Below are 21898 nucleotides of genomic sequence, written 5' to 3' on the forward strand. Positions count from 1 at the left end.
CTTTAAGGTACACGTAAATCTAAGCACATGGGTCTCGGCATTTTCGCCTCCATCGAAAACGCAGCCGCCACAGCCGGGATTCGATCTCGCGGCCTGCGGGTCAGCAGTCGAGCACCATAATCACTAGACCACTGTGGCGGGGCTTTTCCAGTTTTAATGAACTCATTGAAATCTTTTTTCACGTTTCGTGCTCACGTCATTTATGTTATAAATATCAATAAAAATCTTTGGAACCACCACAAAACCTTTTCTTCTTTTGTTTGCTATGCAGCGAAATTTCGCGCTCTCATCACGACCCCAGCGGAAGTCACTATGCATGGCTTTAAAGCATCGAGCGCAGGCATGCCAGTACATTTTGTAGCGACAGGTGACACTTTCTCGGCCATGTGGGATTCTACTCAGAAAAAGGTTTTCGACAGCATTCGATGCGAGATTTGAAAATCGGAAACCACTACGAAAGTTCCCCCTGACTGCACCGCTGCCGCTTAAATCGCTCTAAATCGGCCGGAGGGTAACGCGTGAAAGCCAAGCGGCAGAGCTTCCGCGTTTCGATTGCGCCCGCGTGCCAAACACAGTTTACGAGCAGCAGACGACACGCCGTTGGCCTGGCCTCTTGCGTAATCGCCTTGAAGGGGGAGAGGGTTGCAATCTTGCAGTTGGTTACGTATTACCATGACTGGATGTTTTGCTCGACACTAAATCACGCGAAATGAGTCTGTGGTTGCTTTAGTTCACGCTTGAAGGCGCTGAAGGCAGCCGCCGGAGAGCGCGGGCCACGCGCTCGCGTGACATGCAAATTTGCGTGACATGCAAATGTCACTGTTACGTTATGAACCTCGCCAAATCCCGAGTCTACTCATACAAAAGAGCAGCACAGACTATTTGAATTGCAAGTGAATTATATTAGAAAGTTACATAAACATCCATGCACCTTCATACAAAAGAGCAGTTAGAAACAGAACCAAGAAGTTACCACTTAATGTGAACTGTAACACACACTCATTGGACGGTCCGTCAGCTGCAAAAACAGAGGTCCTGCTTGTACAATACCAAGATTCTTGGGGTGTGCTTGTGCGACCTGAATGTTAAGCCAAAATAAGTAAAAACAATTTAATCAATTATCTTACTCACCTGAGCGGCAACGCTCATTCCCTGATGCTGAGGCAGTCGTAAGCGGGAAGTGGGCATTGTTGGCGCTATAATTGCACCTCTCTGGCTGTGTTTTTAAAGACAAGTGTTCCCACAAAAAATGAATGAGTAGGGATAAAATGACGCGTCACGTGATGCACTGAGTATACCTGAATGTTCCCACTCTCGCGGCTGACTGTTTGTCAAACTTGCATGTTGCCCTTGAAAAAGCAGCACAAATAAAGCCTAAAAACAAGAACTGGCGGCAGACTTTCGAATAACCAAAATTCTCCATGTAGGGGTGAGTTTTGTCTGCGATAGCACCAGATAAGAGGAGTGCACTACATAGGCAATGTGGAAATGAAGAAAATGTTACAGGGTACCAACAAAAAAATATAAAACCTATGTCTGCTTTACTCACAAAAATCAGAAAATCGAAATACCTGATGACAAAAAAAGAGTTGCGACAGACTGGGATGAATTTTTAACAGTGAACTTCTCTCTCTGAATAATCCATATAAATCTCCTTGCATCATCATGCGACAAACAAATGCACGACCGCTTTTATTTGTGAACCTCTGTGTGCATAGCAGTTTTCTGTAGAACTGTCCATACACTTACAGAAGTGTATATAGACATGACAAAATTGTGATTATCACAGATTCAAAGCACACCTCTCTCATCAATGCATCTAAGTGTAGCTAAACATTATTGACATTTTGTGTACGAGTATGCATTGTAATAGCTGAAGTGTTACGATTTAGAGCACATGCTGCCCTTCTGAGCAACATGTTTACACTGAGACTTGAAGAAGCACATGGAGATCCTAAGTAAAATATGAAAATGCTGAAGTTTCTAAAAGTTGGGGAAAATTTTTTGGAACATTTTATGACAGACTAAGTTTCTAGATATGAAAATTGTCAGTTCTTCTTACTTTCAGTTGACTTTTCAGGTGAAATTTCGTTAATATAGTGTAGAAACTTTTGGAGCATGACTTTGTGACAAGAACAGATTGTTACGTTATTGCACATACCACTTAGATGAAGACTGAACTACACGAACACAAGCGCAAGTCCCCGCAGGGGCGTCTGCGCAAGCAGGCGTTTGGTGTGTAGCGACACCACGGACCCGAGCTAACGGGGGGGTTTCGACCCCCTCCCACGCCTAGCCGTGCGTGGCTTTGCCGTGTCCGGGGAAAAGGGGATCCTGGGGGTTGAGCCGACGCCGGGTGATTGGACCATTAAGGCCCCCCGGTAGAGGCAACACACCCCTTTGGCCCCGGCTTCACGTAGACGGCACCCCTGGGCTGACCCACCCAGGGGAAACCGGCAGTCGCCTTTTCCTGTCTCTCTCTCTCGCCTCATCTTCGTCTTTCTCTATTACTTTTTAATCTTTCCTGTCCTCTCCTCTCTTCTATTCACTTCCAATTTTCCAGGCGGCGAGGGTTAACCTTGTGTATCATATCCAGTCTTGGGTATGAATATTTGGTTATAGCGACGGTGTATAGCTGGCGTCTGCAGGTTCTCGAAACCTGTAGCGCCCCCATGTTGGGCTCGGTGGTGGGTGGCTACCACCGTCGCCGAATTTCGAAACCATCCTATGGCAGACGCTTTCCCTCATCTTCCAGATCGGCCTGTAAAAAGAGGTCGCACCGAAGCACCTTTCCACTTTGAACTCCGTACCAACTATGACAACTTTCCTCGTTTCCACGTCTTGCACAGCGAAGGAACATCAAGCATGCGTAAACTGTCCCCATTCCTGGTGGCGAAATCTCTTGGAGAAGCTATTGGCAAAGAATACAAAGCATCCAAAATGAGCAGCGGAGATCTTCTAATTGAACTGAAAAAGAAAGAACAAATACAAAAGCTATATGATCTAGTAAGCATCGGCAACACTGATATCACAATTACCGCCCATCGTTCGCTGAACACCTGTAGGGGCGTTATCTCCGAAGAAGACTTCCTGAACCTCAGTGACGAGGAACTCCTTGAGGGTTTCCAAAATCAAAATGTCATAAAGGTTCAAAGAATAACAATGAGACGAAACAATGAACAACTCCCAACTAAACACCTCATCCTAACTTTTGGGACAAGCACTCTCCCCAGCTCTCTGGAAGCAGGATATCTTAAGATAAATGTCAGACCATACATACCGAACCCGAGGCGCTGCTTCAAGTGCCAAAGGTTCGGCCATGCATCACAATCATGCAGAGGCAAGGAGGCATGCGCCAAGTGCAGCGCCAATGGCCACTCAGCTGAGAAGTGTCAGGAATCCCCCTGCTGCGTGAACTGCAAAGGCGACCATCCAGCCTATTCTAGATCATGTCCTGTTTGGAAGAGAGAAAAAGACGTAATTGCGCTGACTGTCAAAGAGAAAATTTCATTTTTGATGCAAGGAAGAGGCTTGGAGTCTTGCCTCAGAGAAGTTTTGCCAGCGTGGTGCGGCAGGGGGCAGCACCACAACAGCTTCAGGAGCATGCAGCGGTCACCACCCGCGGGCCCGTAGCAGCTCCACCTGCCCCCGTGGAGGTAGCAGCCAGTGCTGCTCCATCATCATCAAAGGCGAGCCCACAGACGCTGTCTGCACAGGGCCCGCGACTTAACCGAACACCAAGGCCCGAGACGCGCGTCTCCGGGCCAAGCCCTCGATCCTCCAGTGCCTCTGAGAAGGCTATGGAGGTCGATGGAAAAACCATGGCGTCATCGACGCCGAAAGACCAGCGTTCTTCGGAGCGCACTAAAAAAGAAAAAATCATCCTGAACACACAAAAAAAGGGACCGGTAACCTGAATGGTTACCGATCTCACTAGCAATAAATATCTGTCACCAACACAGGTCACCTTTATATTTTGACACCAACTGCTCATCTAAACCTGATCGCTTTAGTCTTTTCCTTTTTTCATCACTATGGCTTTTATCACACAATGGAATTGTAGAGGCCTCATCCACAATTTAGGTGACATTAGGCACATTATGAATACATACTCACCTGTAGCATTCTGTCTCCAGGAAACAAATCTGGGTCCAAAAAACACTAACTTCCTGAAAGGTTTTAGCGTATTTCGAAAAGACCGCGAACATGCCAACCGACTATCGGGAGGAGTCGCCATCGTAGTAAAAAGCGGCTTTCCCACCCGAGCCATCACATTAAACACCTCTTTTGAGGCTGTAGCAGTTAGGATTATCGCACACAAAACCCTCTCCATCTGCTCAATTTATATTCCCCCGCACGAGCATATAACTGTGCGAGAACTCGAGGATCTAACAGCGCAACTACCAGAACCATTTGTCTTAGCAGGGGATTTTAACGCTCACAGTACGCTATGGGGCAGTGAAAAAACAGACCAGAAAGGACAAATAATTGAAGATTTTATTTTGTCAAACAGCACATGTCTTCTAAACTCTGGCACACCAACATACTTCTCATCGAGTACTCGCAAGTTTAGTTGCCTCGATTTAGCATTTTGCTCGCCATCAATTTTTAACGATCTTAAATGGGAAGTCCTGGAATCTTCATACGGTAGCGACCACTTACCGGCAATAATAAAATTGCCATCGACACTCCCCACCCTCACCTCGAAACCACGCCGTTGGCTGATCAATCTTGCAGACTGGCCCCTATTTCAGGAGATTGCAAAACTAGAAGACATCTTTTCGCCAGAAATGAGCATTGATGACATAAACGATAAATCACAGAAATCATAATAGCAGCCGCCGAAATAGCAGTACCGCGATCATCAAGTCGTGTCCGAAAAAAGCGAAATGCCTGGTGGACAAGGGAATGTAGCGAGTCAAAGAAACTACAAAATAAAGCCTGGGGCATCCTGAGGAGGTACCCCACTTACAGCAACCTCGTGAACTTCAAGCAGGCTAAAGCCAAAGCCCGATATATCCGGAGGCAGGCCGAAAAAACATCATGGCAGGAATACATATCCTCTATCAATAGCACAGTCACATCTAAAATAATATGGCAGCAGCTGAGAAAGTTCGGAGGCGACTATTCAGCCTATACCATACCCATTCTTACAAGTCCAGACACTCAAACAACAATACAAGAGCAGGCAGACATCTTAGGGCAACACTTTTACAACATCTCCAGCTCAGCCAACTACTCGGATACATTCCTGAAACACAAACAGTCTGCAGAAAAGCAGAAACTGCCCCTCACTGGTACTTCACATGAAGCTTACAATAAACCACTAACATTACAGGAACTAAAGATCGTACTCTCAAATGGCAAAAAAACGGCTGTGGGACCTGATCGCATACACTATTCCATGCTAGCACATCTCTCCGAAATATCCAAAGAAGCTTTACTGACATTTTTCAACATGATATGGCAATCTGGAAAAATGCCAGAACAATGGAAAAATGCAATAGTAGTTCCCTTTCTAAAAGCTGGTAAACCCCCTACATCGCCGAGCAGCTACAGGCCGATTGCCCTAACCAGCTGCTTGGCAAAAACATATGAGAGCATCATAAACTGCAGATTGTCTTTTATCCTATACTCAAGAGATCTGATAAACAAACATCAATGTGGATATAGAAAAGGTTGTTCAACTACTGATCATCTTGTCAGACTGGAGCATGAAATACGAGAGGCATTTCGATACAAGCAACACTGTCTCGCGGTTTTCTTCGACCTGGAGAAGGCCTATGATACCACGTGGAGATTCGGCATTCTTCAAGACCTCGCTAACCTAGGCATTCGTGGTAAAATGCTGAACTGCCTATCCGATTTCATGACTAACAGAACATTTCAGGTGCGGTTGGGCACGGCACTTTCACGCACATTTGTCCAGGAAAACGGCGTGCCTCAAGGCTGCATTCTTAGCACAACTCTATTTATAGTTAAAATGAATACTATTAACGAGGTCATACCACCCACAGTTATGTACTCTTTATATGTTGACGACCTCCAAATCGCTTCCCGTGCGTCGAGCCTATCAACCTGCGAGAGGCAACTTCAAGTTACCATAAATAAACTGGTGCTCTGGGCGGACAAAAATGGTTTCCGATTCTCATCACAGAAAACTGTCGCTGTTCTGTTTACGCTAAGAAGAGGATTACACCCTGACCCAGTTATGACATTAAACAGCATTGCAATTACGATAAAACATGAACACAAATTCCTAGGCGTCACATTCGACAAAAAACTGAATTTTGTGGCTCACATAAATGCACTGAAAATCAAGGCACACAAAGCGCTTAATATATTGAAAGTCTTATCGCATAAGCACTGGGGTTCCGATCGGATATGCCTACTGAGGATTTATCGTTCGGTAGTACGCAGTATTCTAGATTACGGGTGCGTTGTTTACGGCTCGGCAAGAGAGTCATACATTCGGCGCCTGGACCCCGTACACAATCTCGGTCTGCGTCTATCCAATGGCGCCTATAGAACATCCCCTGTGCAGAGTTTATACGTAGACTGCAATGAACCTCCGCTAAGCCAGCGTCGAGTATTTTTAACCGTCTCATATGTTTTAAGAATCAGGTCACTACCTCAACACATATGCCATGACATTACCACGAATTGCTACTCACGCTTACACTACTCTAACAAACCACACTCCATCAAACCACTCATTCTACGTTTCGAAGAGCACTGCCAGGCATATGACATTTCTAAAGATGCTCTAAATATCACCACGAAACCGCCGAGACTGCCGCCGTGGTCGGATCTGACGCAGCTTTGTGATCTTTCACTGGCTCGCCTGAAGAAAAAAGACACCGCACAAGAGCACCTAACTCAGGAATTCCGCGCACTTCAGGATAAATACAAAGATTATACCGAGGTATACACGGATGGCTCGAAAACTAAAAACCACGTCGGAGTCGGAGTTGTGATGGAGGAAAGCGCTATCAGCGTTAGAGTGCCTCATATCATGTCCATTTTCAGCGCCGAAGTCTACGCCCTACGGGAAGCAGTGCAAAAAATCATCACAGGTAAACACAAAAAAGCAGTCATATACACTGATTCATTAAGTGCACTACAAGCGCTAAATCTAAAATCTGAGTGTGAACCGTTAATTGGTGATATTTTAAACATGATTGTTTTAAACAGTATTGGCGTGACCATCCGTTTTTGCTGGGTCCCAAGTCACGTAGGGATCCCAGGCAATGAAAAGGCAGACGAATGTGCATCTCTAGCAGCACAAAAAGCCATTAAAACATAAATATTCCCTACAAAGATAGCCAGCGTGCTATCCGCTTAGCGGTGTTATCAAAATGGCAGCAACAGTGGGACTCCTGTACAACTAATAAGCTTCATCTGGTGAAGCCCACAATAGGCGAATGGAAGACGTGCCATCATCAACAACGGTTCATTGAGGTTATTCTATGCAGACTTCGAATTGGGCACACTCACCTCACACACAACTTTTTGCTTAGAAAGGAAGACATGCCGCAATGTGAAAAATGCCAGCAGCCATTAACAGTTGTACATATCCTTATCACGTGCCCATATGGCGAAACAGAAAGGAAAAAGTACTTCAGAGAACTATACAAACATCAGATACCTATGCACCCGAGTCTAATTCTAGGAGATGATGCACTGGTTCCCCTGTCAAATGTCATCGATTTCCTAAAAGACAGCGGCTTCTTACATAGGCTTTAGAATTACATATAATGTCCTGACTACTACAAAACACCCTGTGTCTGGCGCAGCTTAGCCTCAGTTGCTTTTGCGCCATTAAACCCAATTTAACTAACTAACAAGCGCAAGTGTTCATGTCGTTCCGTCTTCGTGTTCTAAGCGATGAGCAATAACGTAACAATGAATAGATATTAACTCGCCCAAGCAAGTAACCTAATAAGAACAGAAAGCTCGCATGTTCTGGCTACCATAATGCAGTATCATTAAGAAAGGGTTTTTATAGATCTAGTGGCCCTCCATTAACCTATATGTTATGGAATCTGTGTAACCCATCTGCAGAAAGCCGACAACACATACTGTCCAGCATGGTCTGTGGCGGCTGAGGCAGTGGCATCTCGCCTTCATAATTGTAGGTCTTCCTCTTTTTTGTCGTTTTCCCCTGCCCCGGTCGGCACCACTTTCACTAGAGCTGCCTACAGCTTTTCGGAGACCCCGGAGTGCATCATCAGATTTGTCTGAAACGATCTCCTATTGACACAAGCATGTTGTGCAGGCAATCTTATGGTGTTGATCTAACATTTACATAACATTACCTGCACAAGTTGATATCTGCACAACACTAAAGGGTTCTTCTGCCTTCCAAAGGTTACAAATTTTGTTTTAGCCACACAATATGCTGCTGTAGGATGAGCGGTTTATTTGCTTAAAGATAACATATGGCGACATGTTGAAGAGGAAAAATACTTTTGTAAAGTGCAATTTAAGTCCGTGCTTGCAGCAACTCCTTTAAAAGAAACAGCATGCATAAAATACTTTCCCACATCTGATGCTTAACAGTGAAAAATTGGGAAACAAGATTTGGATGAAGAGCCCAACCTTATTGTTAGTACAAAGAAGTACACACACGTACAAAGAAATCAGATAAAATAATTGTAGTGCGTAATTCAAATGTAAAAATATTACATGCCCTTTTTGCCCACTTTTATTTTTCTTTAATGTGTCATTCCTGTCTATCAATGAAAACAATTTTCAGTACAAACACGAAAGCTCCAGTGTTGGTTTGTTTCACAGAACCAAGAAATTCAGACAAAAATAAAATATACGTGAGACATAAACCTTAGAGGGGTACTGACACAAAATTTCGCGGACGAGATGGTCTGCGAGATCGATTCCCGCGAACATGCATATATCATCTGCAAACTCTCAGCAGCAAATATAACTTGGAAAGTATTTTATATGAATTTTGAGGCTCCCGTGCACGATCCAGCGCTATACGTCGCACCTCGCGGCATGGGCACCCATAAAAGCTACTCAACGGTGACCCCCTAATTCCCCGATGTCACCACGTTGTGGCCGGTACAAGTTATGACGTAATAGTCGCCATTTCTCTTTTGCCGCACTTGCACCAGCAGACTACTCTTCGGCAGCTGCTCGCATTGAAAGTTCTGTATTTGGCGACACAGCTTTTCCGTTTCGTGCTCGAAAGGACTTCTTCCTCTTCGAAAGGACGTTTCGAGGCGCACCATGGAGATGTGTTTTACAGTTCTGCGTGCTGACATGGTCGGGCGTTGCACATGCTAGGTGGCGATAGCCGCACCCAGGGGCTTGTCATGTTTGGAGCTCTTTGAAACCGAAATTGAGACTGGTCAGTAATGAGGGGCCTGTAATTAATTATCTGTCGCGTGCTGCAGCAAACTATGTGCCGTGTTATGGCTAACAGGCCCCCAGCAACACATTGCTGCAAAGAAACGCGAGGCCAAAAATTTTGTGTCAGTGTCCCTTAACGTGAAAACACTAAATTTCTAAACTACTCTTGAAATCATGGAAAAATTTAAATACCAGCAGTATTAAAAAGAATAACGTTACTTCAACTAAACTCCACTTCTCACAGTGCAATGTTCTTGCACAATAAATAACCTCCTATAAACCTATGACCTATAAATGTTTTCAAACATATAAGTATGTTGCTAATACTAATAGGATGATGGATATGACAATGACAATGCCTATTCTAAAATCAACATATTGGCATGCCGCATTGAACCAAAATGGTATTTTACATAGCAGAGAACAGCAATGTTCTACTTAGATGCTGGCTAAGGCACTGGTAGCAACACTGTATGTGTGAATGCATACAAGGTGGTCCTTTTCTTCTGACAAGAATGTTCAGCAACAGAAACACTTCTAAACTGTTGTTCAATGCCGCATTATTATATGTAGTAATTAGTGTGGACATTTACAACAGTGTGCATATACTTTGTGCTGAATCTTTCAATTAGGATCTAAAACGAAACAGCTGTAAAAGTATGCTTAACAGGCTTGATAAGCAAGCAGCCTAATTTTCAAGAGAGTGAACGATGCTTTATTAGCAAGGGTGACATTGAACCTTCACTCAACTTGCTCTGAAACTTTATCGTGACCTACTCTGTCGTAATCCTAAACAGGGGACATAACAGAACAGAATTACAACACAATGAGATGTGTTTGTATAACTAATTACTTGGAGATTATACAGGTACACTTAATTCATTATTTTATATACAATAGAACCCAAAAAATCTAATTTTGAATTTGAACATCAAATGTACAGAATCAAACACAACGTGAGGTACTTTTAAAACCAACTTGCAATATTTAGCTCAATTATATGAAGAATCAGCCAAAAAATTTAATTGACTCTGCACATCCACTAGATAAAATAATAAGCATTACCAAATGCATCGATGACTTCAAAAGGCACTCGCTTCCAATTACTTCCTGGCATGGCCGCAACTTTCAACACGCTTCTAATTTTCTTTGAATGGCGAGGCCACATGCAGCAGTCTCCATCGATCCAGTTTTTGTGAACGATGGCCAGCGCTTCCTCTTCAGGAAATGCAACAACTACGCAGCGGCCATCTTGCACAAAAGAAAGAATACTGCTTTATACACAAAATAAGAGTGAGGTACAACTTGAGAAGGCTGCGACATTTCCATCTCAAAGACAGATGTGCACAAGCCTGCACCACCACGTGCGTACTAAAAACCGATTTCGTGAGCTAGACAGGCATTGAGCCTGCCGTTGGAGAACATATGAGGTTGACTGTTTAGTTGGAGCACATCAGCTGTCACACTTGGATCATCTTGGCAGGGCCTCTGCTGCCTTCTTAAGTTGCACAACACTGTAGTTACAACTATGATGTAAAAAAAAAAAGAATATATAGAAGTACTTGGCAGCCAGCACAAAATAGCACTATGCAGAAGTGAAAAAATACAGCTAGAGAAAAACAGTAACATGGAATAGTCGAAAAATACAGCTAGCGCAAAACAGTAGCATGCAAAAATGGGAAATACAACTAGCGCAATACGGCAGCATGTAACAGAGGAAAAATAATAATTTCCTTCTTGAATAACACTTTCAGACATTTTTAACTATATTCTGAACTGGCCATGAGTGCAAACCAGAAAGCTGTGAAACAATGCAAATGCCAAGCATTGTTGACTGGCAAGGCCTTGTATACAAATCCCTTTTTTTGTAAGAACTGTTTACCAATCACAAAGGGTGCACCTGACTGGTCATACACAAAGTTCTTGACAAGAATAAGTGATCCATCATTTAAGGTGCAACAGCTGTTGTTCTTGTCAGCTGCAAGGTTAATATTGCCAGGCAACTTGGCTTTCTTAAACTGTGGGCCTTGAAATGGTAAAACTAGCGGACCACAATCATGTTCTGCAGAAAGTGCAACTTCAGATGCTGCCAATATCTTTCTCTTTGGGGCATTCCTGAGCTCTGATAATCTATTAGAAAGCTGCTCAAGGGGATGTTCAGGCTTTCGCATCATCCTCTGAATAGTCCCCATATAATTCTCAAATGGAAATGCACTCCAACTATCCAGGGTTCCCAGGTGCAGCACATCATTTTCAATGTGGCACAGGCCATACACATTGTGCGACACTTGCTCTATACCATATATGTCAATGAAGTTTCTCACAAAGAATCTCAACACATCATCTGCATAGCTGATCTCACTCACAGTTGATTGAGGTGTGGCAAGTATCCAGGGTTCCCAGGTGCAGCACATCATTTGCTATGTGGCACAGGCCATACACATTGTGCGACACTTGCTCTCTACCATATATGTCAATGAAGTTTCTCACAAAGAATCTCAACACGTCATCTGCATAGCTGATCTCACTCAGTTGATTGAGGTGTGGCAAGTATTCTGATGGCCACATGCAATGCTAAGAAATTCTCATACATGTGAGAAGGGATCACAGACAATAAAACCAGAGGGCCTCCATACAGCAAGAAGAAGCGAAGTTCAGTAGCTTTCCAGCGATCTAGTTCAACAAAACTTCGTGGCTTCCTATTGAAGTCGCTGGGAACGAACCTTGCCAGTTTAACATTCCTCTCCGACATTTCACTTCGAACTTGGGTGCCAAGTCTGACTTCCCTCGGTCCTCGTATCCACAGCTGTAGAAGTTCTTGCGTCACCCCTAAGCACACAAGATGCATGTAATCTAGAGGTACATCTTTGATCATATCCATAGGGACTTCTTCCAAAATACTGCTGCCTGTGTGGTGTTGCTCCGGACTCTTGTTACGAAAGCTATGATCAGTGCGGAAAGTGTTTGCGAAAGTCGGGAAGCAAACTCTTCCTGAAACATATGTGCCCTTCGCGGTGCACTTCGTGCAGCTGAAATAGCCTGTGTGGATCCTGACATAGAGGACAAAGTCTTTGGCAGGTGAATCGCAAACTATGCTGTGAAGCTTCACAGGTATTGACATACCATTAATCAAAAATTCCCCGGCAAGCAGCCCCTTTGTTTCTTGCACAAAGCACTGCAAGAACGCATTTGCATTTTGTGGTTTCGTTTTGCCAAAAAAAAACACTCACAAAAAAGGTTCTCCGTTTTCTAAATTCTGAATGCAACCAAGGATTGTCCAGAATTGGTCCCTCGAACTTTTGGCAAGTGGCAAACCGTCAATAATAAAACAAAGGCTGAGCTCGTCAGGCAATTGTGTGCAGTCCAGCAGAGTTTGTCGCAGTGCAGCCTCAAGGCCAAAATGGCGAAACTTTCCTCCTGCCAGCTCTCTGATGTTAAGGGCCCTAGCTGGAGTTTGCAAGAGTGTCCTGGCAGATGACGGTGGTGACGAAAAACAAGTGTGGCTCCGTAAAACTGACAGCAGTGACGTGACGGCGGCGTGCGGGCACCGGGATTCAACCGCCCACGTTTGTAACCTTTGTCGGAAATTAAGCACATCGCTTTCGTCGTCGTCAGACGCGATGCTTCGACTTACACGGTCATTATCTGCACTCTGCACATCACTGCTGAGTCGGCGCTGATCATGATGCAACGAAAAGGCTGGTGGCGGCAAGTTCATGTCATCGTGCGAGCCACCACTGATCGGACCACTAACTAGATCTGCAACACGCTGATACACCACCACTAACAACGCCGGTAGAATCGCCACTATGCTCAGGACCATGCGCCATCTGTTCGTTGTGCCGAGTCGCTTCAATTTGATGCAAGGCGCAACCACTAGAATTGGTGTCGGGCGGAGAACATAACATTTCTCTGGACTCGGTCGGACTTAGAGCGCTACACGCCGGCTGTGCGAGGTCATTGTTTACGGTCGCATTGTTTACACACGCATTGACACGGCGTTTTCGCTCGCGGCGAAATAGTCGTTCGCTGCTTTCTGCCATCACGAGAACACAAAATGACAGCACCGCTTTCAAGAAACTGGATAGAACTCACCAATGTTCATGCCTGGTTGTGCCATCACTGCCATCGCACGTGCAGCCTCTCCGTTTACCGCCATGGTCGCCATGGTCTCCTTTGAAGTGTAGAAAGGAAGCGGAAGACGGCGTGGATACTGCTGAGGCCACTAGGGGGCCACTGCTTTTTTTTATTTTTTTGTCACATATGAGTCGCAGTTACCAGCGGTGAGAAATCCGGGAAATTTAAATACATGTCTGCGAATTTGTTGATAATATAATTTAACGTCCCAAAACCACGATTTGATTATGAGGAACGCCGTTAGAGGGCTCCGCAAATTTTGACCACGTGGGGCACGTTCTTCGTGCACCTAAATTTAATGGTACATTCGACTGGTCGTTTGAGAGCGCTCTGGCTGTGTTTGAAACTGTTGAATTCAGCAGCTTTAAACCTCTTCAACGAAAACAAGCAGGTATGCAAGTCATGTTTCTCCTTCCTGATCATGTTTTGACCGGATAATGCTAGTAGCAATGGTTAGTTGCTATTTTACATACTTTTTTAGCGCCTGCGGAGCACTCGAAAACGACCAGTCGAATGTACCATAAGTACGGGAGTACGGGCCACAAGCATGTTGGCCTCCATCAAAATGCGGCCGCCGTGGCCGGGACTCGATACCGCGACCACGCGAATTCTAAGTTCACGAGGCTTATTCTACCCCCTAACTAGTGCGTTTAAACAAGAGGAATAATCAGAGTATCGCGTACCATAGTCAGCGATTAATAATAATAATAATAATAATAATAATTATTATTATTATTATTATTATTATTATTATTATTATTATTATTATTATTATTATTATTATTATTATTCTGGCATGTGTACAAAACAGTTACATGCCACCGAGATGAGGCAAAAGGAAACAGGCGAAACTGTTTCCTGAATATATATATTCATTCGGAATAAGGCAAAACGTGTACGTCGGCAATCATGAATTTATCACTAGATAACTACATTGTTTATGAGATCACTAGATGTATTTTTTATTATAAATCTGCAGTCAAATGGTGTTCATTGCACCAATGCTGTAATTTCCACTGATAATACAGCTAGCCAAGCTGGTTGGTTGCTGTCCTGAACACGTCCGCATAAGAACATTTTGAGGATAATCTTACAAACGATGTTTTGAGGACATTTTCAGAATGCTGCAAAGCGGACGAGGACGTTTGTACCTTTTGAGGACGACCATAAGATGTCGACTGTTGTCTGGGCACTAGGCTACCCACCAGGATTAGTTGTCCTGGCGTTTTTTTTTTTTTTCCAGTCAGGTAATTTGGCTGTGCCAATATCCCTGCGTAGGCGTCCGGTGTGCAGTGTTACATTCAGTATGTAGTGATCGCTTCCCAAGTTTTCGAGTGTGTTGTGCCATTCGGCTCGTGTGGTTTGTGTGATGAAAGGGAGGTCGGGTGTTGTGTCGCGTGTTACGCTGTTTCTCTCCTATGTCGGTGTGCTTGGGTATGTGATGAGCATGAGTTGACACAGTTCCATTATTCTCTCTAGCTGGAGTCATTTCCAGTCACGCCTCTGGTATCCCTATGGTATCCCCTGTTCCTCTGGTATCCCCTGTTCTGCGCGTTGAAGTCGCCCATAATGACTAGTGGGCAGTCTTTGGCGAGGCAAAGGGTGTCTCGGAAGAGTTTGGCAATGGTAGCACGCTTTTGACGTGGGGGCCTATAGCTGTTTAAGATGAAGGCACTTTGTTTCTGGTTTCCTTTGTAGACGAGTTCGCGGAGTACACAGAGTAAGTCTATGTTGTCGTCCAGTTTATGTTGTATAGTGGCGATGTTTTTATCCACGAGCGTGGCTAACTTCCACTTGTCATCTTGACTGGAGTGATATGCTTCATATCCCTGAAGTGTTGGTCGGGTACCGATCTCTTGTAGGGCGATGACCCCTGGTGGCCTTGAAGATTGAGCGATCAGTTGTGTCAGCAGCCCTTTTTTCCTTCGGTACCGGCGGCAGTTCCATTGCCAGAGTCCTAAGTTTCTTTTTACTTGCTTGCGTGGTCTAGGCATGTTTAGACGTGGTTAGTTTTGTTTGAGTCTGGGATATGTGGTTTGGTCCTGTCGTAGAGGTTATCTTGTGGAGGTTCTGTCGTAGTCTATTGCGTAGTTCCGTGTGGTGAGTCTTCTCTTTGGCCGTGCTGTCGTTAGGTGCTTCTATTTCTGCAACTGCTGCCTGTGTGCCGTTAAGTGCAGTCTTTGTGAGTTGTCCCAGCTGAGTGCGTATGTCGTCCATGAAGGCTTACATCTGGGTTCGGATGGCCTCGAATTGGTGGTGCAGGTCAGTGATGGCTTGGTGTGGCACTGTTTCCTGTGGTTTTTATGTGCGTTGTGTCACTAGTTCTCTGAGGTGTCTGTTTTCTTGTGTGAGTGTTTGTACCTGTGTGCTTATGCTCGCGAGTTCCTGTTCAAATTTTGCGGATGGTAGAAGCTGTTGGTTTGGTGTGAGTGGGAAGCTGCTGCTGTCCGGCTTACCCTGTATTTGTTGGCCTCGGTCCCCGTGGGGGAGGCTTCCCTATTCTGTTGGTGCTGCGGGAACCTGTTGTCATCGGGTGCTGCGGTGGCTGCTGCCTGCCTCTGGTGCTGGGTGGGGCATCGACCTCGATCGTCGATTGGGTGACTGGGATTGAGGCCTGGGTTGTAGGCGTGAGCGGGACGGACTTAGATCTCGAACTGGAAGCTGGCAGAGATCTGTGGGCACTTGGCGGCTCAGTAATGGCAGGTTTCCGCCAGGTCTGAATGCGCTTTAGTTTGTTTTCACACTCTTTTGCGGCTGTGAGATGGGGCCCTCCGCACAGGGCGCACTTCGGAACGCAAGTGTGACTGCCTTCTGGGTTTGGAAGGCTGCAAACGTCGCATGCTCGAGCCGTTGGGTTGGGCAGACGTCTGGTCTGTGTCCGGGGGTTCGGCAGATGGGGTAGAACTGCCTTGTCGGTTGGTAGCATCGGCAGGGCATCTCCTCTCCATAGAAGTAGACCAATTGAGGCAGTTGGGGGCACTCAAAGTGGAGCAGTGCAGTCTGCGATCGTCCGAGCATGCGGGCTCGCACGATGCGAACTCCATGTGTCCGTACTCGAAGATTTGCTAGAAGCTCTTCCTCACTGGTGCCCGCGTCGATGCCGTGCACGACACCTTTAGACACGTCCTTGGGAGTTGATAGATATACCTTCATAGGGTGTGGCCGTTCCTGGAAAGTGAGGCTCGTAATTTTCACGAGTGTAGCCGCCGTAGCTTCGTGAGGGGTGCTCACGATGAGGATGTTCGACCCGCGTCTTAGGCGGACGATGAAGTCTTCCCCCTTGCAGGCTGACGCCCGTCCAGTGGCTTGGATGATCGCCTTGGCCCCCCGATGGGGACGCAGTTCTCGAACGATCAGGCCTGGGCTCGGGCGAATTATGACCTTCAGGTCAGCGCGCGGGAGCGTTGGCGGGGCCTACTCCGTGCATCTGCGTTGTCGGGAACTTCGGCATGCTCGCACTGCTCACCGGTGGCTGGCGTCTGGGTTAGGGTAGCTCTGACGGCGTGGTTTTCGATGTAGAAGTGCGCTCGCCCGGTTCCTGTTCGCCAGAGGTTTGTTGTTTTCGCAGGTGGCGTTGCCGATGAAGGGAGACGACCGTTTTCCATTGAGATTATTGATGCTTGAGCTGTTCCGAGAGTACGGGAGACGGCCCCGGCGAGGCCTCGTCCATTGGAGGTCTCTGTTGCGTCTGAGTCTTGGGCGCATTTTCCATATTTTCTGTGGTGTTTGGTAGAAGGGCGACGTTGTCCGAGTTTCGGGTGATCGCAGCGACCAGGGTTGGGTTGCCTCCGCGGCTCACAAACGACGCATCGGCCGCCTGCGGGTCTCCGTCGTACCGGCGTTTGGTGTAAAGCCTACTTTCGCTCAATGCACGAAAATAGAGCAGACTATGCAATGCATTCACACCTTCGGCTTCAACACCTTGCACGTGCGCTGCGGAGAAGCCAAAAGTGATGACGGCGTTGTACAATGTCTCATAACGCGCTTAGAGCACCAATTTCTTGCGATAAAAACTAATCGCTATTCCGTTTTCATAACAGTGCGTGTATATTTGTTTCAACCTAAAAATGTGTGGTGATTACAATTACACCAGTGTTATTCTCTCGATGCCAAATGGACAACAAATGAGAGGATGACTCAGTGCAAGTGTACACATCGTTTGCTAGACCTCTTATGGTGGTGCGCTTTTCGTTTACTTTTCATTTGTTTACAGAAAAGGTGCAGTTTGCAAGAAGCTATTGCAGGTGCCAAAGAATTCAGCACTCCTATGCATATCTACACGGGAAATCTCGGAAAGGGTTCTCGAATCCCGGCCACGGCAGCCACATTTCGATGGAGTCGGAATGCTAGAGGCCCTTGTACCGTGCGTTTTCAGTGCGTGTTAAAGAACCCCAGGTGCTCGAAATTTCCGAAGCCCTCCACCGCGGCGTTTCTAAATTAGGCAAAACCGAAAATTGGGCGAGTTGGTGTAAGTTAACTATGTCTAATTGCAGCGTATGCGAACACACAATCGATACTTTCATAGCAAACTTTTCCTGCTCGCGCAGCGATCTTGGACGAGTCTCTTGTGCTGCAGTGCGAACTGTTTATCACGTTGCGAATCCACGTAGTAAGAACCACAGCATAGCTACGTATTGTCACGCTTCCTGATATATAATTGGTAGACTGGCATTTCTGGCTATTACATGGGACAGAGACTAACAAGGCAACGCTCCAACTCTAAAGAAAAATGACAGAGACCACTTCTTACTTGTTGGAGTTTTATTATTCTCTGCAACGCATCGCTCTCCGTTGGTGTGGTTACCCCACGTGTGATAGGTGTAGTTTTAGACAATACCACGATAGTTATTACGACTTGAGGCCCGTAGTTCGCATGCTTGCTGCTTTTCCAAACTTGAAATCGCTTTACCTGAAGAGTTTTCCTCCAGACGCGGACGCGGTACGGCTATTTCTTAAGGAATTGTTGGCCATTAACGATGATGACGGTAAAATAAGGCTGACTTTTAGCACCGAATTTACTTACTTAACGGGACAATTGTGGGGCATCTTAAAAATATTGCCGTTATCATACACTAAAACAACACGTTAACTCTTGATGCCAGCATGTTACCCATTACGGCACAAGACACTACCGAAGCCGTAGTTACTTACAAACTTTACCAATGCCGTAGCTAAAGGAACTACTTTTGAAGCCGTAGTGTTTGTTAACGTTACGATTACTGTACCACAAGCAAATAGCTCTGAAGCCGTACCACATCAAACTGCTATTGAAGCCGTCACACTTCAGAACATTGCCAATACTGTATCACAAGCAAAATTGTTTAAATCCGTTGTTATGTACAGCCGCTGCCACGTCTGTGTAGAGCACGCAAGCAGCCGGTATTTTCTCTGTGGAGCGACACCTTGAGGCAGTCTCGGGCTCTGACGTGGTGTGTCAAGAGCATGCGCGGTCTAGTAGTCAGGCTGACCACGTCAGAGCCCGAAACTGCCTCAAGTTGTCGCCCCGCAGCGCAAAAACCGGCTGCTCGCGCGCTCCACACAGACGGCCGCGGCTGTACTGATCTTGTCGATGTCGTACGATGGGTAAATTGTTACATAAATGTAGCGTGCAAATTCGGAGTTGGTACCGTACCTGGCACATGCAGGATCTAACATCTGAACCATGTTGCAGTTGTATGGAAACTAATTAATTTGTATTGTTGCTGTGTGGTAAGAGCAGCTTTTATTGAATATTCGAAGTACCATCAAGTGATGCAACCTAAATAGATGGGAAGGACGACACCAAATGCACCAGTGACTGAAATAGATGCTCTTTTGTGTCCTGCAGCATTCATTTGAATTGTACAGACGCATTAGAACGCTGTAATGGGCCGTCCTCTTGAGCGCCTTCTAGTGGGTCGCCCTCTTCGCCTCTTCTCGGGGAGCACGCCCCTCGTGCTCTTGCTCGTGAGTCTGCGCTCTGTCGTTACTGTCGTCGCTGCGCATCGTCGCCGTCGATCCCGCCTTCAATAAACGCCTTTACAGTATCAATATATAGGCCTCTATGCCCTTGTGAAAACTAGTGTTGTAGTCATTTGTAAAGTGGTCTAATTAAAGCAGAATTCAGAGTAGAGAGCCCATAAAAAAGTATATGTTAGAATAACAACAATTATTAAAGCAGTTTGGCTCTCAAATGATGAGCTTTCTCATTTTCCTTTCAAACACCTTCAAATGCTTTACATGTAGTAACCATTGATATTTTATTAAGGTTGCATGAATATTCAGGATCGTGTTTCTAAAGAAAAAAACACAGAAAGGTCACGTGTAAGTTGTATTATATTTCAATACGAATACATTGTTCATCTGTGGATAGCACATACTTTGTCGAAGAACAAACTACGTTGAACCCACTGTTGCTTGGGCCATCAGAAGAGCTGAAAGTGAAAAGCAAAAAGTGTAAGTCATTACCTCAAGTCAGCCAAACAACAAAATATAGAGTAAGACTTGTTGCTGGGCGCGTTCGTTGAAATGTATGGGGTACATTTTAGCGCAAAGTATGAAAGAAAGCACAGGAAAAGAGTAGGGGAAAGCAGAAAGGTCGAGCGCTAAACTTCAACTGTTTATTCGAAAGGTGAAGCCAACAACAAATAACCATGTGCGCATGCGTGCGCCAGTAAGGGAAAAAAATTACACTTTCATATCAAATAGTTGCATCTCGTTTTGGAACAGACAAACAGACGTGTCACTGATACTACTCGTGCCTCTCTTCTTCATGTGGAACGCCTCCAGTAACTCTCGCGCTAATGTGTCACTGCTCCTGCTTATTATCTGGATCTCACGAAGCAGAGGCTCACAATTGCAGGCTACGCAATGCGCAGGTACGTGCGCGTTTCCTTTATTCTTTAAGGATAATTCATGCTCCCGTGCTCGGTCGTTGACACATCGCCCAGTTTGGCCCACGTACGTCTTCCCACACGACAGCGGTATCTCATATACAACGCCCGTCGTGCATTTCACATAAGGTCTGGTGTGCTTCTTCTGGCAACCGAACTTTCTGTCAACGCGGCTAATTCGCGGACACAGTCCGGCCAATTTGCGTGGAGCCGAGAAGACTACAGGCGCACCGTATCTATTGGCAACCCTTGAGGTTGTGGGAAAATTGGTGGACGTACGAGACCACTGCGGGCTTGCCTCCTTTTTGGACAGGGCTAGGCGTTTTCCTTTTTATGCCCTTCACCTTCTGAAGAAGGGTTTTCGAAACGGCCACTACGACCGAGCTCGGGAAGCCGGCTGCATATAGCCTTGCCAATTGGTTCTCAAAACAAACCTGCATGGCGTGAGGACACGACTTCATAAGGACGGACTCAAGGCAGTTGGTAGCGATAGCTCTCTTTACTAACTTCGAGTGGGCAGAATCGTACGGGAGCATCTCTTTCTGTGCACGTGGGCTGTGCTGCCAACAAACATGGTTTTTGTCAAAGGTTAATAGCACATCTAAAAACTGGAGAGTGTTACAGGAAGGGGATTCATGTGTAAAGAGCATGCCCTTCCCATGCAGCCGAAAGGCGGCTAAAACTTCGCTAAGGCACTCGTCAAATGTAAAAGCATGGTTAGTCTTTAAAATGATTAAAAAATCGTCAACATACCTAAAAGCCTTAAAGGCCAACTCCGGCGATTTTTGGGCCATGTCAAAGTAATGGTGCTTTTATGTTCCTGAGACGCTCCTGTTACGGGCCCGATAGCAGAAATACTCGGCAAATTGGAGAATAATTTTAAATAAGCAAAAAAGCGCAACACCGAAACCGAAACCCAACCGAGTGTACTGTCTACGTGTGACGTAGACGTTGTTACGAACGAACCGGAAGTCGTGCAAGGCATGCCGGTCACGCCGGCGCGGAGTATGAAAACTGTGACAGCCGGGACGACCAGCGAAGCGCCAGCCAAACCAACGCTGTCTGTCGCCTTGTGCACAGCAGACGCTCGCTGTAGCGGCCTAAGCACCGAAGTTAGCGGTGCCCTCGGCTGCGTCACTTCCGCCGCCTTGCCAATACTGACGTCACAGACGCAATGTTGCCAATAATTGTGGGAAGCCAGGAGGGCGTTTGCAGACAATCTTTAAAATTCATTTGCAAACAATCTGCGCATGTCTCAAGCCTGTAATTCGACACAAATGACGGAAACGTGCAAAGGAACGTACCCAGCGAATTTCACTGAGATCCATCGACCTCGAAAAATCGCCGGAGTTAGCCTTTAAGCAAGAACCTATCTCAAACGTACTCAGCAGGTCACGGTCAACAGACGCCAAGAAAATGTCACACAACACCGGAGCGACACATGAGCCTATACATATTCCCTGACGCTCAACGTACAGGTCTTCGTTAAAAGAAATAAAGGTAGACTTTAAGTATAA

Source organism: Rhipicephalus sanguineus, chromosome 4, assembly GCF_013339695.2.
Source record: "Rhipicephalus sanguineus isolate Rsan-2018 chromosome 4, BIME_Rsan_1.4, whole genome shotgun sequence".
In the NCBI taxonomy this organism is placed as follows: Eukaryota; Metazoa; Arthropoda; class Arachnida; order Ixodida; family Ixodidae; genus Rhipicephalus; species Rhipicephalus sanguineus.